General features: G+C 40.8%; 1 non-coding gene across 1 annotated transcript; it reads left to right on the forward strand.

Moving 5' to 3' along the window:
- Positions 1–7,837: 7,837 nt before the first annotated feature.
- Positions 7,838–7,944, forward strand: LOC131234119 (small nucleolar RNA R71). Its single transcript, XR_009165529.1, has one exon. It is a non-coding gene; the product is annotated as a small nucleolar RNA R71 (small nucleolar RNA).
- Positions 7,945–12,913: the final 4,969 nt, after the last annotated feature.

The raw sequence follows: 12,913 nt of genomic DNA on the forward strand, positions 1-12,913 counted from the left end.
CACCTCTCTCTCTCTCTCTCTCCCTCCCTCTCTATTCTCTCTATATTTCTCTCCCTTTCTGCCATTGCTCGGTAATTATGAGTTACCGTACGGGGTAAATGCGACTTTAACTGCGTTGGACAGAAACCGATCCCTCTAGTAAATCCAACGCCGCTTTTACCGACACGTGTTCCTTTGCTAGAGGATGAGGGAGCGTTTTGAACCCCACAAGTCAACCTTTCCTTCTTTGGCGAAGTTCCATTGCTACTCTGGCCGTGTATGAAACTTAATACGCAGGCACCTAGAAACATTGCAAGAGGCTTATATGAACTCAAATTAAACAGACTAAATTGTGAAACCCACTGTTTATAACTTTCCGGTTGAAAATTAGGTTGGTCAAAAAATCCTAACCTCTGATTCGTGGAGACTTGTCTTTTTCTGAAACATGACGGTTGGATATTTTCATTTAAGCCGTCCAACAAATGTCCAGCAATCTAATACTTAGATTACCGTGAGAGTAATATTATTTTCGTGGTATCAAAACAGCTATCCATAAATTTGGACGGTTTTGTTTGAAATCTTGCATCCCCGGTATGCAATTTCTTATTAATTTCCAATAGCCTGCGTATCATCCATCACACACTGGCCGAGTATAAAAGATTTTCTCTTCTTTGTTTGTTTCCCTGATTTTTAACCGGTTGAGGGAGTAAGGAGGGTCCGTAACCCGCAGGAACAGGCACGATATCCTGAGTTCTCCAGAGGCTCCAATGCCCACCTTCTATGTAATGCGATCCGTTCATCTTGTAGGGCCCACACTGGATGAGCTGTGCTGCGTAGGTTCAGCTGATTGGATTAGTTTTTCCGCCGCATCATTAGCTTTGAAATACACTGAGTTTCACCATCAACTTATAACAAGCCAATTCTTAGACGGTTAGGATTCATTTTGCTCTCAACCACACACTCAACAACATTGATCAAAATAAAAATAGATAAAAGATATAAATTACAACACATAGATTTACATGATTCTCTTTCTAACAACGAGTTCATAAATTCACACTAATCCATTATGCTAAAAAATAATGAAGCATATGCTCTTAATACAATGGTATTTCTCTATTTCTCACCACACAATATATATATGTGTGTGTGTGTGTGTGTGGAAAAGGTACTTTATGCTCAACCGTATTATACCTTCCATAAGGTCGAGTACTGGCAGCACATTATTCATCGGATGGTAAAAGTTTTAAACAATGGAGAAATTTTATAGGAAACCGAAAAAACACGGCGTGGATTAGATACTAAAATAGCTAGAAACGTTATTGAAGTGACGTCACCAAGTTCCATGGGGCCCACAAAGATGTATGTTTTATATCCACACCTTCCATCCATCCGGAGAGATCATTTTAGGGCAATATGCAAAGAATGAGTTAAATCCAAAGCTCCAATGGACCCAACATAGAAAACAGTGGGGATAGTGAGGCCAACCATTGAAAACTTCTAAAGGCCACAAAAGTTTTAGATCAAGCTGATATTTGTGTTTTCTCTTATTTCATGTCTTTTTTAACTTTTGAACAGGTTGAATTTCAAATAAATATTATGGTGGGCCTTGGGATAGTTTCAATGTTGGGAATCACTCTCCCCACTGTTTTCTATGGTGAGAGTGAACAGGTTGGATTTCAAATAAACATTATGGTGGGCCTTGGGATAGTTTCAATGTTGGGAATCACTCTCCCCACTGTTTTCAGTGGTGGGTCCACTACAGATTTTTATCTGCCTCATTCTTTGACTCATGCCCTAAAATGATATTTCAAAATGGATGGACGGTGTACAACACATACATCATAGTGGGGCTCACAGAACTTGGTGGCGTAGCTTCAGTAGCCGACTTGCTACTCAACTGTGCGTACATCTACTTCCAGATTAAAAGGGGAAGCGAATTGGTTGGTGTACCTCACCCAGCTGTATAGCTGCTGTATTGACGTTAGCAAGTTTTTTTGGTCTAATCATAAGGTATGTGTTATATATATCCAAACCGTCCATCCATTTGGTGAGTGATGTTTTATTTAAACCAACACGATTTAAATGATATTTAAACTCGCAAGTACACGAATCAGATACAGATACGGTACGTATTACGAGATCATTCCCACGAGGACTGGTCGTCACAATTCAAATCTATGACTCTCCTTAACTAATCCAACAGATAATGGAATGAACTACTAAGCACAATTTTAGGGAAAAAAAAATAATTAAGAACAGGGAAGAAAATTCAATCAGAAAGAGAGCACTAGGACTTTCGAATCTACCCCTAATTATCCTAACCCTTGTTTTGTCTATTGATTCACCTTGATCTAGATTGATACCACTTAAATAGAGAAAGCACAATCTGTGTCCTTAATCGGGCATACAGACTGCCTAATTCCTGTAAGCAATGCCATGAATGACATATCCCATATCCTTGGTCGGGCATAAGGGATGTACAATTCATTAAAGCATCCTGTTTCTTCCTCTATAGGAAACCTGTTCTTGATCAGACACAAGCACCTATAATAAGCATCCAAACAACATCCATATATATACTTTGGTCAAGTTCATAGATGGAGAAGTATAGAATTTAAACCCATAAAGCCCACTTAAAGAAAGAAACAAATTAATTGAAATTCAAAGTAAATCAACCAATACAAGAGCTAATCAAATTAGGGGCTTCATCTCAGCCCTAGCTGAGAGATTAGTGACCCATAAAATCCATAAAAAATATTAAATAAAATTCATAAAAAAACGTCAAACCAAACAATCTCTCTCTCTCTTCTTTCTTCTCTTTCTTCTCTTTCTTCTCTCCCTTGCTTCAGATCTGGAATCCCCTGGTTCCGAATGCCTTTCCTACGTCCAAAACTCCCCTTTTATAGTTGCTAGATGGCTGGGGTCGGTGGCAGAGTCGTAGAAGGACTCGGAGTATAAATTTTCGCAGCCGTGATCGGTGGGCCCCACAGAGGTATTTTCTGGAAAATCCACCCCGTCCATTGGATTCAGAACGAAATTTTAGTCAAGAATGGGTGGTTTTGAAGGTCCATTAGCGCGGCCCACAGAAGAAATCTCAAAAAACTCGGTTTTGAACGTCCCGGGGCAGTCTACTTTTGGCCTCTGTACCGCACACGTGTGTACGCATGGGCGAGGAATATCAACATGGTTTTGAAGCTCTCGAAGCCCTCTACACGATGGACGGATCAGATCTTCCGGAAGGTTGACGAGTGGGGCCCACTAATTTCCGCAAAAACTGGCAGCGTCCGTGCGTTTCGCGGATGCCAAACCGACGGTGCGATGATGGTTGGGTCCATTATTGGACTTTTCACAGGAATCCACGCCGTCCATTGGTTTCAGCTCGAAAAATCAGTAGTAATTGACTGGTTTTGGGGTGGATTCTGTCTTGCCGTCCAACCTGCGTTTGAACGGCTGGGCTCTGATCTATGCGTTCATTTGAATTTTTGCCACCTAGGCAATGGTAATGGCTGCCCCAGGAAGTGGATGGGCGGTTTGGATTGTCCATTTGGACACTAGGTGGGCCCCACAACCGACGACCGCGGTTCGGTTCCACGGACGCTGCAGCGGCGAGAGAGAGAGACGGGTCAGCGCTCTCGCTGACCGTCCCAGCGGTGCGGTGCGCAGCCGGTGAAAACATGCAGTGTGCACACTCCTCATACACAGGGCCCACCGTGATGTTTACGAGAAATCTACACCATCCATCCTCTTTATCATGGTAATTTAGCCGTCAATACCAAGGTTGAGGCAGTTCCAAATATTAGGTGGGCCCCAAATTGGAGATTAATAGGCTGATCTGTCCGTTGGACCACTTTCCGAGATCTTCAATGGCTGAAATTTAATATGTACGGTTAATTTACGGCCCTCATCTCATGTATGAAGTTTCGAACTGATTGGATAGCGGGAACCATGTGATCTTGCATTCTGGACCCTTTTCGGGCCCCTTTGGCTTGCTTTCCTCAGATCCCAGGCACCAATAAAGAAAAGAAATAACTTTTCTGGAGTCCATCCCGTGCTCTGGAGACTTTGGATCATGAAATCCATGCCTTTAACATCAATTTTCAATTAACGCTCCTGACTTCATCCTGTAACAAAAATACAATTAAAATACTCCATTAAGCATTATCATATACGTAAAATCTGGTAATGATTAGGGTCTAACATGCAATATTCGACCCTGATCACAACCCCCAACCAGCATTTTGCTAGTCCCGAGCAAAACATGCGAAAAATAATTTCAGAAATAAAAGACAATTCCTGTAAACTCAAGTGACTTGTGAACAGATAGCTGAGATGTGAAAATTCTAAGATTCATGATTGGTGTGTGGAATTTTTCTCTTGGAATCAAGCTCTCGACAGATTTCATAATTAATTTCAAACTATTAATCCATTAATTGGAACAATTCTGAACATCGAGCTCCATGAATGTAAAGTGTAATCTCGACTTACAAACATTAAGAGATCCAATTGTCAATCTCCTGATATCATTGGTAATTCGTGACAACCAAGCTTGAAACCAACACTTATCTCACAGATTAACTTTTCATTTTACCAGCCTTTGATTTTCTTTATGAGCAGTAACGCAAATGAGGGGAATCAAATTCTTACCTATAGGGAGCAAACCTATGGCGAAAACTTGTCGCCTAACTTTTTTTTTTTTTTTTTTCATATGTCAACTATGGAGAATCAAATCTGCACCTATAGGGAGCAAACCTATGGTGAAGATTATGTGACTTAGCCTTTTAATTCTTCTTTTTACCAAGTTAATCATTCAGTTATCGAACCGAAAACTTAATGTGTAAGCGAGATGTGATATGTGAAATCATGGCTCAATCAATGTTTACAACTTCTAATCATGGATTAACAATTCAAAATTGACTGTGAAATCAAGCAGATGGCCGAATCCAAGAGTCATAAGTTACCAACATCACATATCTTATAATGTTAAAATCACAACTATCCTTCAAAATCACTTTGAATTCAATAGAAATTCCAGAAAAAATTTTAAATTTTTCACAAATTTTTCTCAAGACCAAGAAAATACTGATTAGGTAACCTAATCTCCCACCCCCAACCTAAAATTTACATTGTCCTCAATGTAAAAGAAATAATCATGCGATGCACATGGGACAACGAATAATAAAAGAGGAATGAGGGAAAGATAGTACCTGGACGGAGAATCAAGAGGCTTCCCAAAATTATCAATGTAAGAGCAAGTTAGGGCAAGAGAGAAATTAACAAAAGCAAAAATAACAAAAAGAAAAAGAAAAGAAGATCCTACCTATACCACTTTCGCAGGTGCTCTCGATTGCATTTAGCGTATGCAACAAGCCTTTAAACCCCTAGGTTACCCCTAGTGGACGAGTTGTAGTCTCGTGAGGGTTTGCAGTAATGTTACCCACAAACATTGAAGTAACTAACTAAGAAAAATGAAAATGAATGAAATAAAAGGCAATACAATAAAGCAAAAGGCTGGGTTGCCTCCCATGAGCGCTAAGTTTAACGTCTTCAGCCAGACAAGAACAGACCATGAATGAAATAATCTTTATAACCAGGGTCCGCCAAAAAAATTACCTCAACACTTTCATTAACCGATCCCAGACAAGTGATGTGAGTTCCCATGAACTGTGCTATCTGAAATAAGGCAACTGACACTGTCGTCAAATAATTTAAGGACTTCTGCTCGAACGACTTCTTCTATGTTAGGATCACGCTTCCTTTGCATGTTATGCGATATTACCACAGCATGATCCATCCATGCAGGGGGGCATACTCCCTGAATTTTTTCTATCTTCCGTTCAATTGCTGCCTTATATGCTCTAAGAACATTAAGCAGCCTGCTCGCCTTTGTCTTCTCAGAGTTACAAACTGTGTTGTCAGGAAGAGTCTCAGAGGGATGAAGAGGTTCCACTTTCGCTCTCCATTTTTCAGTCTCCAATATAAGAGTAGAGTCGAGCAATGCATTGACTTCATGGATGGGACTATCAATGTCAAAATCCATGCCCGATTGTGCTAAGCAGGTCTCAAGAGGATCTTCAAAAGATGTACGGAAGGAGTCCTGCACAAGGCTCTCGATCATGTCCACTTCAAATATGTCATCCAAATCTGAGGATTGTTGTCCTGCATTAAAAACATTGAGTTTAATATTCATGTTACCAAAGGACAATTTCATAACTCCATTCCTGCAATTGATAATAGCATTAGATGTGGCCAAAAATGGACGACCCAAAATGACTGGGATCTGACTATGAAGATTCTGGACAGGCTGAGTATCTATAACTATGAAATCCACTGGAAAATAAAATTTATCAACATGGATTAACACATCTTCAATAACACCCCGGGGCACCTTGACAGATCTATCGGCTAGTTATAATGTTACCTTAGTCGGTTTCAACTCACCAAGTCCTAGCTCATAAACCGAATATGGTAACAAATTGACACTCGCCCCTAAATCAAGTAATGCCTTCCCGATCTTATGATCTCCTATGCCGCAAGAAATGGTGGGAGCTCCTGGATTCCTAAATTTAGGAGGGGTGTTATGTTGAATCATGGAGCTGAGCTGCTCTGCAAGGAAGACTTTCTTATGAACATTCTGCTTACGCTTTTGAGTGCATAAATCTTTAAGAAACTTAGCGTAAGCGGGGACTTGCTTGATAGCGTCAAGCAACGGGATGTTGACTTGCACTTTTTGAAACACATCCAAGATTTCATCAAAGTTATTTCTTTTCTTTATTGGTGCCAGACGTTGAGGAAAGGGTGCTTTGGGCACATAAGGTGGCACATTAGTGGCTCTTGGAGAGTCAGAGAGCTTTTGGACTTTGGATGCATTGGTATGGCTCTCTGCTTCTTATCTTATGTTTTAGAATTTGATTCATCCCCAGGCATCTCTATTCTGTTATCAATCTGCTTGCCTGACCTAAGGGTAGTGATCGATTTGGCATGTTCATGATATTGCCCTTGGTTGGAATTAGAGCCAATCTCATACTGTCCCTTTGGATTAGCCTCAGGTTGGCTAGGGAACTTGCTCTTCTCTCTCTCACTCAATGTGGTAGCTAGTTGACCCATTTGTACTTCCAGCTTGGCAATGGATTGTGCATTTGCATGTAAGCTTTGCTGGTTGGCCAGTAAGGTTTGTTGGGTGTCTTTTTGGAATTGGAGAGAACTCTGCATGAAAAGATGGAGTGTATCCTCAAGAGATGGTTTCCTTGATTGTGTAGGCAGTTGTTGATATTGTGGAAACTGTTGAGGTTGTTGACTGCCAACTTGGAGGTGCGGTTGCATGGGAGGATTTCCAGATGGTCCTCCTTGTTGTGGTCCTTTTGCCCAAGAGAAATTTGGATGTCTAGCCCACCCTGGGTTGTATGTGTTCGAGTAAGGATCATTCCCAGATTTTTGAAAAGTGTTCATAGCATGAACTTGTTCAGAGAGAAGTTCTGGGAATGCTGCACTAGATGGACAAGACTGCATAGGATGGGCAGGACTAGAACATGTGGCATATGCCTCGACTTGAGCTGTTTGTGGTGGTCCATTATTTAATACCAGAGCATCAACTTTCTTTGTCAGGTTATCAAGCTTGGCACTCAGCTCTGGCATGACTCCTATCTCATATATACCACCTCTCTTTTGTGGTTGGGGACTTCTGTCACCTCTATTTGAATAATCCCATTGCTGGGAATTTTCGCACAAGGTTTCAAAGAAGTTCCACGCTTCGACATCACTTTTGGTCATGAATGACCCTCCACTGGTGGCATCAACCATGCGACGGTTCTGTGGTGTCAGACCGTCATAGAAGTATTGAACTTGTTGCCACTTCTCAAAACCATGGTGAGGACATTTAAGAAGCAAGTCCTTCCATCTTTCCCAACATTCATGAAAGTGCTCGCCCTCTTTTTATGTGAAGTTGGTAATTTCTCTACGGAGGGCATTGGTTTTGTGAACGGGGAAGAACTTGTTTAAGAACTTCTTAGACAGTTGGTCCCATGTAGTGATAGATCCAACTTCTAGAGAATTCAACCATGCTTTCGCCTTATCCTTCAAAGAAAAAGGAAACAGGCGTAGGCAGATCGAATCGTCTGAGAAGTTTTGGAACTTAAAGGTGGAGCAAATGTTTAAGAATTCTTTCACATGATGATATGGGTCCTCCTTGTCCAATCCATAAAAGGATGGCAACAATTGTATGACTCCAGGTTTAAGTTCAAAGTGTGCTGCCGTAGTGGTTGGCAACACTATGTATGGAGGCGCATTAAATTGGACAGGAGCTGAATAATCTTTGAGAGCTTTAACTTCAGTCTCATTCGCCATTTCAACAGGATTATTTCTCAATCTTTCACGAATTGTTCTTTCAATCTCAGGATCAAGCGGTGCTAGTTCTATATTCAGAGATCTACGTCCTAGCATAAACTATGTTATTGCAATGTGAGAAAGAAAACTAAACTAAGAAGCAACCTAAGAGAAATAAAACTAGACCTAGAAACTATGAGATTCTAAAACAAGTTAAAACTATGTAAATAAGAATGGGAAGAAAGAACCCGGAAAAGGAGATGATTGATGTCTAAAGAATAGGGAGCTCCTCCTTCACTTCCAATTTGGAGATCTATGTTAGAATTTAACTTAGAAATTTATGTCAGGATCCTACAAAACAGGAAATAAGTTAGTTTTTAAAATCAAGAAAAGAACTCTAAGTTAGAAAAAATCCTAAGCTATGAATTATGATAAGAGAGAATCCAAAATTCAATTTGGAACGAAACAGTCCCCGGCAACGGCGCCAAAAACTTGATGTTTTATTTAAACCAACACGATTTAAATGATATTTAAACTCGCAAGTATACGAATCAGATGCAGATACGGTACGTATTACGAGATCGTTCCCACGAGGACTGGTCGTCACAATTCAAATCTATGACTCTCCTTAACTAATCCAACAGATAATGGAATGAACTACTAAGCACAATTTTAGGGAAAAAAAAATAATTAAGAACAGGGAAGAAAATTCAATCAGAAAGAGAGCACTAGGACTTTCGAATCTACCCCTAATTATCCTAACCCTTGTTTTGTCTATTGATTCACCTTGATCTAGATTGATACCACTTAAATAGAGAAAGCACAATCTGTGTCCTTAATCGGGCATACAGACTGCCTAATTCCTGTAAGCAATGCCATGAATGACATATCCCATATCCTTGGTCGGGCATAAGGGATGTACAATTCATTAAAGCATCCTATTTCTTCCTCTATAGGAAACCTGTTCTTGATCAGACACAAGCACCTATAATAAGCATCCAAAAAACATCCATATATATACTTTGGTCAAGTTCATAGATGGAGAAGTATAGAATTTAAACCCATAAAGCCCACTTAAAGAAAGAAACAAATTAATTGAAATTCAAAGTAAATCAACCAATACAAGAGCTAATCAAATTAGGGGCTTCATCTCAGCCCTAGCTGAGAGATTAGTGACCCATAAAATCCATAAAAAATATTAAATAAAATTCATAAAAAAACGTCAAACCAAACAATCTCTCTCTCTCTTCTTTCTTCTCTTTCTTCTCTTTCTTCTCTCCCTTGCTTCAGATCTAGAATCCCCTGGTTCTGAATGCCTTTCCTACGTCCAAAACTCCCCTTTTATAGTTGCTGGATGGCTGGGGTCGGTGGCAGAGTCGTAGAAGGACTCGGAGTACAAATTTTCGCAGCCGTGATCGGTGGGCCCCACAGAGGTATTTTCTGGAAAATTCACCCCGTCCATTGGATTCAGAACAAAATTTCAGTTAAGAATGGGTGGATTCGAAGGTCCATTAGCGCGGCCCACAGAAGAAATCTCAAAAAACTCGGTTTTGAACGTCCCGGGGCAGTCTACTTTTGGCCTCTGTACCGCACACGTGTGTACGCATGGGCGAGGAATATCAACATGGTTTTGAAGCTCTCGAAGCCCTCTACACGATGGACGGATCAGATCTTCCGGAAGGTTGACGAGTGGGGCCCACTAATTTCTGCAAAAACTGGCAGCGTCCGTGCGTTTCGCGGACGCCAAACCGACGCTGCGATGATGGTTGGGTCCATTATTGGACTTTTCACAGGAATCCACGCCGTTCATTGGTTTCAGCTCGAAAAATCAGTAGGAATTGACTGGTTTTGGGGTGGATTCGGTGCAGCCCACGCGGCTTTCTGTCTTGCCGTCCAACCTGCGTTTGAACGGCTGGGCTCTGATCTATGCATTCATTTAAATTTTTGCCACCTAGGCAATGGTAATGGCTGCCCCAGGAAGTGGATGGACGGTTTGGATTGTCCATTTGGACACTAGGTGGGCCCCACAACCGACGACCGCGGTTCGGTTCCGCGGACGCTGGAAACGAGGGTCAGCGCTCTCTCTGACCGTCCCAGCGGTGCGGTGCGCAGCCGGTGAAAACGTGCAGTGTGCACACTCCTCATACACAGGGCCCACCGTGATGTTTACGAGAAATCTACACCATCCATCCTCTTTATCATGGTAATTTAGCCGTCAATACCAAGGTTGAGGCAGTTCCAAATATCAGGTGGGCCCCAAATTGAAGATTAATAGGCTGATCTGTCCGTTGGACCACTTCTTGAGATCTTCAATGGCTGAAATTTAATATGTACAGTTAATTTACGGCCCTCATCTCATGTATGAAGTTTCGAACTGATCGGATAGTGGGAACCATGTGATCTTGCATTCTGGACCCTTTTCGGGCCCCCTTGGCTTGCTTTCCTCAGATCCCAGGCGTGTAAAATCTTCATTATTGGTTCTCTGGAGTCCATCCCGTGCTCTGGAGACTTTGGATCATGAAATCCATGCCTTTAACATCAATTTTCAATTAACGCTCCTGACTTCATCCTGTAACAAAAATACAATTAAAATACTCCATTAAGCATTATCATATACGTAAAATCTGGTAATGATTAGGGTCTAACATGCAATATTCGACCCTGATCAGTGAGCTCGTTTTAAGACTTTGGACGAAAAATGAGACAGATCTAACTATCAATTGGACCACACTGCAAAAAGCAATGTGAGATAGAACGTCTACCATTGCAACCCTTTTGGGGTCACATAAGTTTTGGATCGGTATGAAATTTTTTTTTCCTCTTCATTCAGGTCCTTTTGACCTTATGAACATATTGGATAGAAAATAAACGTTATCGTAAGCCCAACAAAATTTTCAACAATGAAAATCATTATCTCCACTGCTATTTGTGGTGTGGTCCAGATGATCTTTGGATATGATTCATTTTTTGAATAATGCTCTAAAATGATCTCTAAAAATAGATGAACCGTGTAGATATAATAAATACATCAGTGTGGGCCCATGTAACTTTGATCTCTTTTAAACCGTTCATATAACTCGGAGCTGGAGGAGCGTCAGTGCTCGTCTCGCACAACACGTACCTACAGCAGCTATATGGCTGGTGTGAGGTACACTAGCCAATCCCAATCCACTTCCATTAGAACGCGGATTGTGTCCTACTACCTCCCGGACTGTAATCTGCTCTGTGGGGCCCAACGTGATGTAAGTGTTTTATATCCACACCGTTCAACGATTTTCTCAGATCATTTTAATATATGAACCAAAAAATGAGACAAGTCCAAGGTTTAAGTGGACCACAAGGTAGGGATTGAGCGTCCACCATTAAAAACTTCTTACGAGCTGGAGAAGTTTGGGATCAAGCTAATATTTATGTTTTCACTTCATCCACGTCTACATGACCTTATGAATAGGTTGGATGGTAAAAATTCAATAACAACTTATTTTTCCCTACATAACCATTACAGTGCGCCCTAGGAGTTTGTAATGGTAGAAATTCAATAACAATTGTTTTCCCATGGTGTAGTCCATCTGAGATTCAGATATAACTTATTTTTGGTGTAAATTCCTTAAATTATATTTCAAAATGGATGGACGACATTGATAGAAAATATACATCATGGTGGGGTCCTCATACCACCAGTTTTGTTTCTCCAGTTTTCCTATAAAATCTCCTATTATTTAAAATTTTTACCATCCAACTAATAATGTGCTGCCAGCACTCGACCTTATGAAAGGTATAATACGGTCGAGCGTATAGTACCTTTTCCCATATATATATATGCACATCGAACCGGTTGAACCGTGGAACCGGACCGGAACCGTTGGATCGGTCCGGTTTGGTCCGGTTCTATACAGCACCGGTTCCGATTTCGATTCCAAAATTCCAAGAACCCTTGGATACGGTTCGGTTCCGGTTTAAGAGTATGTAGAACTAAACCGAACCGAACTATTGATACGAACTGTAGACCTGAATCGTAGATTCAAACCATGGAAAACACGCTAATAGGGAGCTTATTTAACAATTTATTTTCTTTCATATCCTTCTCGAAAACAGATTGCAAACAAGGTCCAAGCTGTATGAATCCATCTTGTAAGCTATCTGTTCGGCTTTGGAAAGCTAGGTGAATCAACAGTACTTGAGGTCTACAGGTTGCATTTCATTATAGAAAGAGTTGCATGTCTTTAACCAATAGTTCTCTAAAGTGGAAGTGAACTAGTAATTACTATTTGGGTGTGATACAAAAGGCAATTGAATTTGAATGTAGCTTCGGACTGACATCATGAACTGAGTACCAATACAACCCTTTAAAAAATGACTTTTATTGGATTTTAAATGCATCTCATACCAATTTGGGCTGGATTTTTAAAAGACTTTTTTTTTTAAACACACACACACACACACTATAAGGCCCGTATCCTAATCCGTACTGTTCTGTAGACTTTCGCGACCCTTCCTGTCAAATTCCGGTAACCTTCGACCTTTATCCGACACTCGACTCGATCCGATTTTGAAATAGGCCTGACCCAAACTCAATTTAACTCAATACCGAGTCCAACATGCCTGACTCGAT

The sequence above is a fragment of the Magnolia sinica genome, chromosome 18, assembly GCF_029962835.1.
Source record: "Magnolia sinica isolate HGM2019 chromosome 18, MsV1, whole genome shotgun sequence".
Lineage (NCBI taxonomy): Eukaryota > Viridiplantae > Streptophyta > Magnoliopsida > Magnoliales > Magnoliaceae > Magnolia > Magnolia sinica.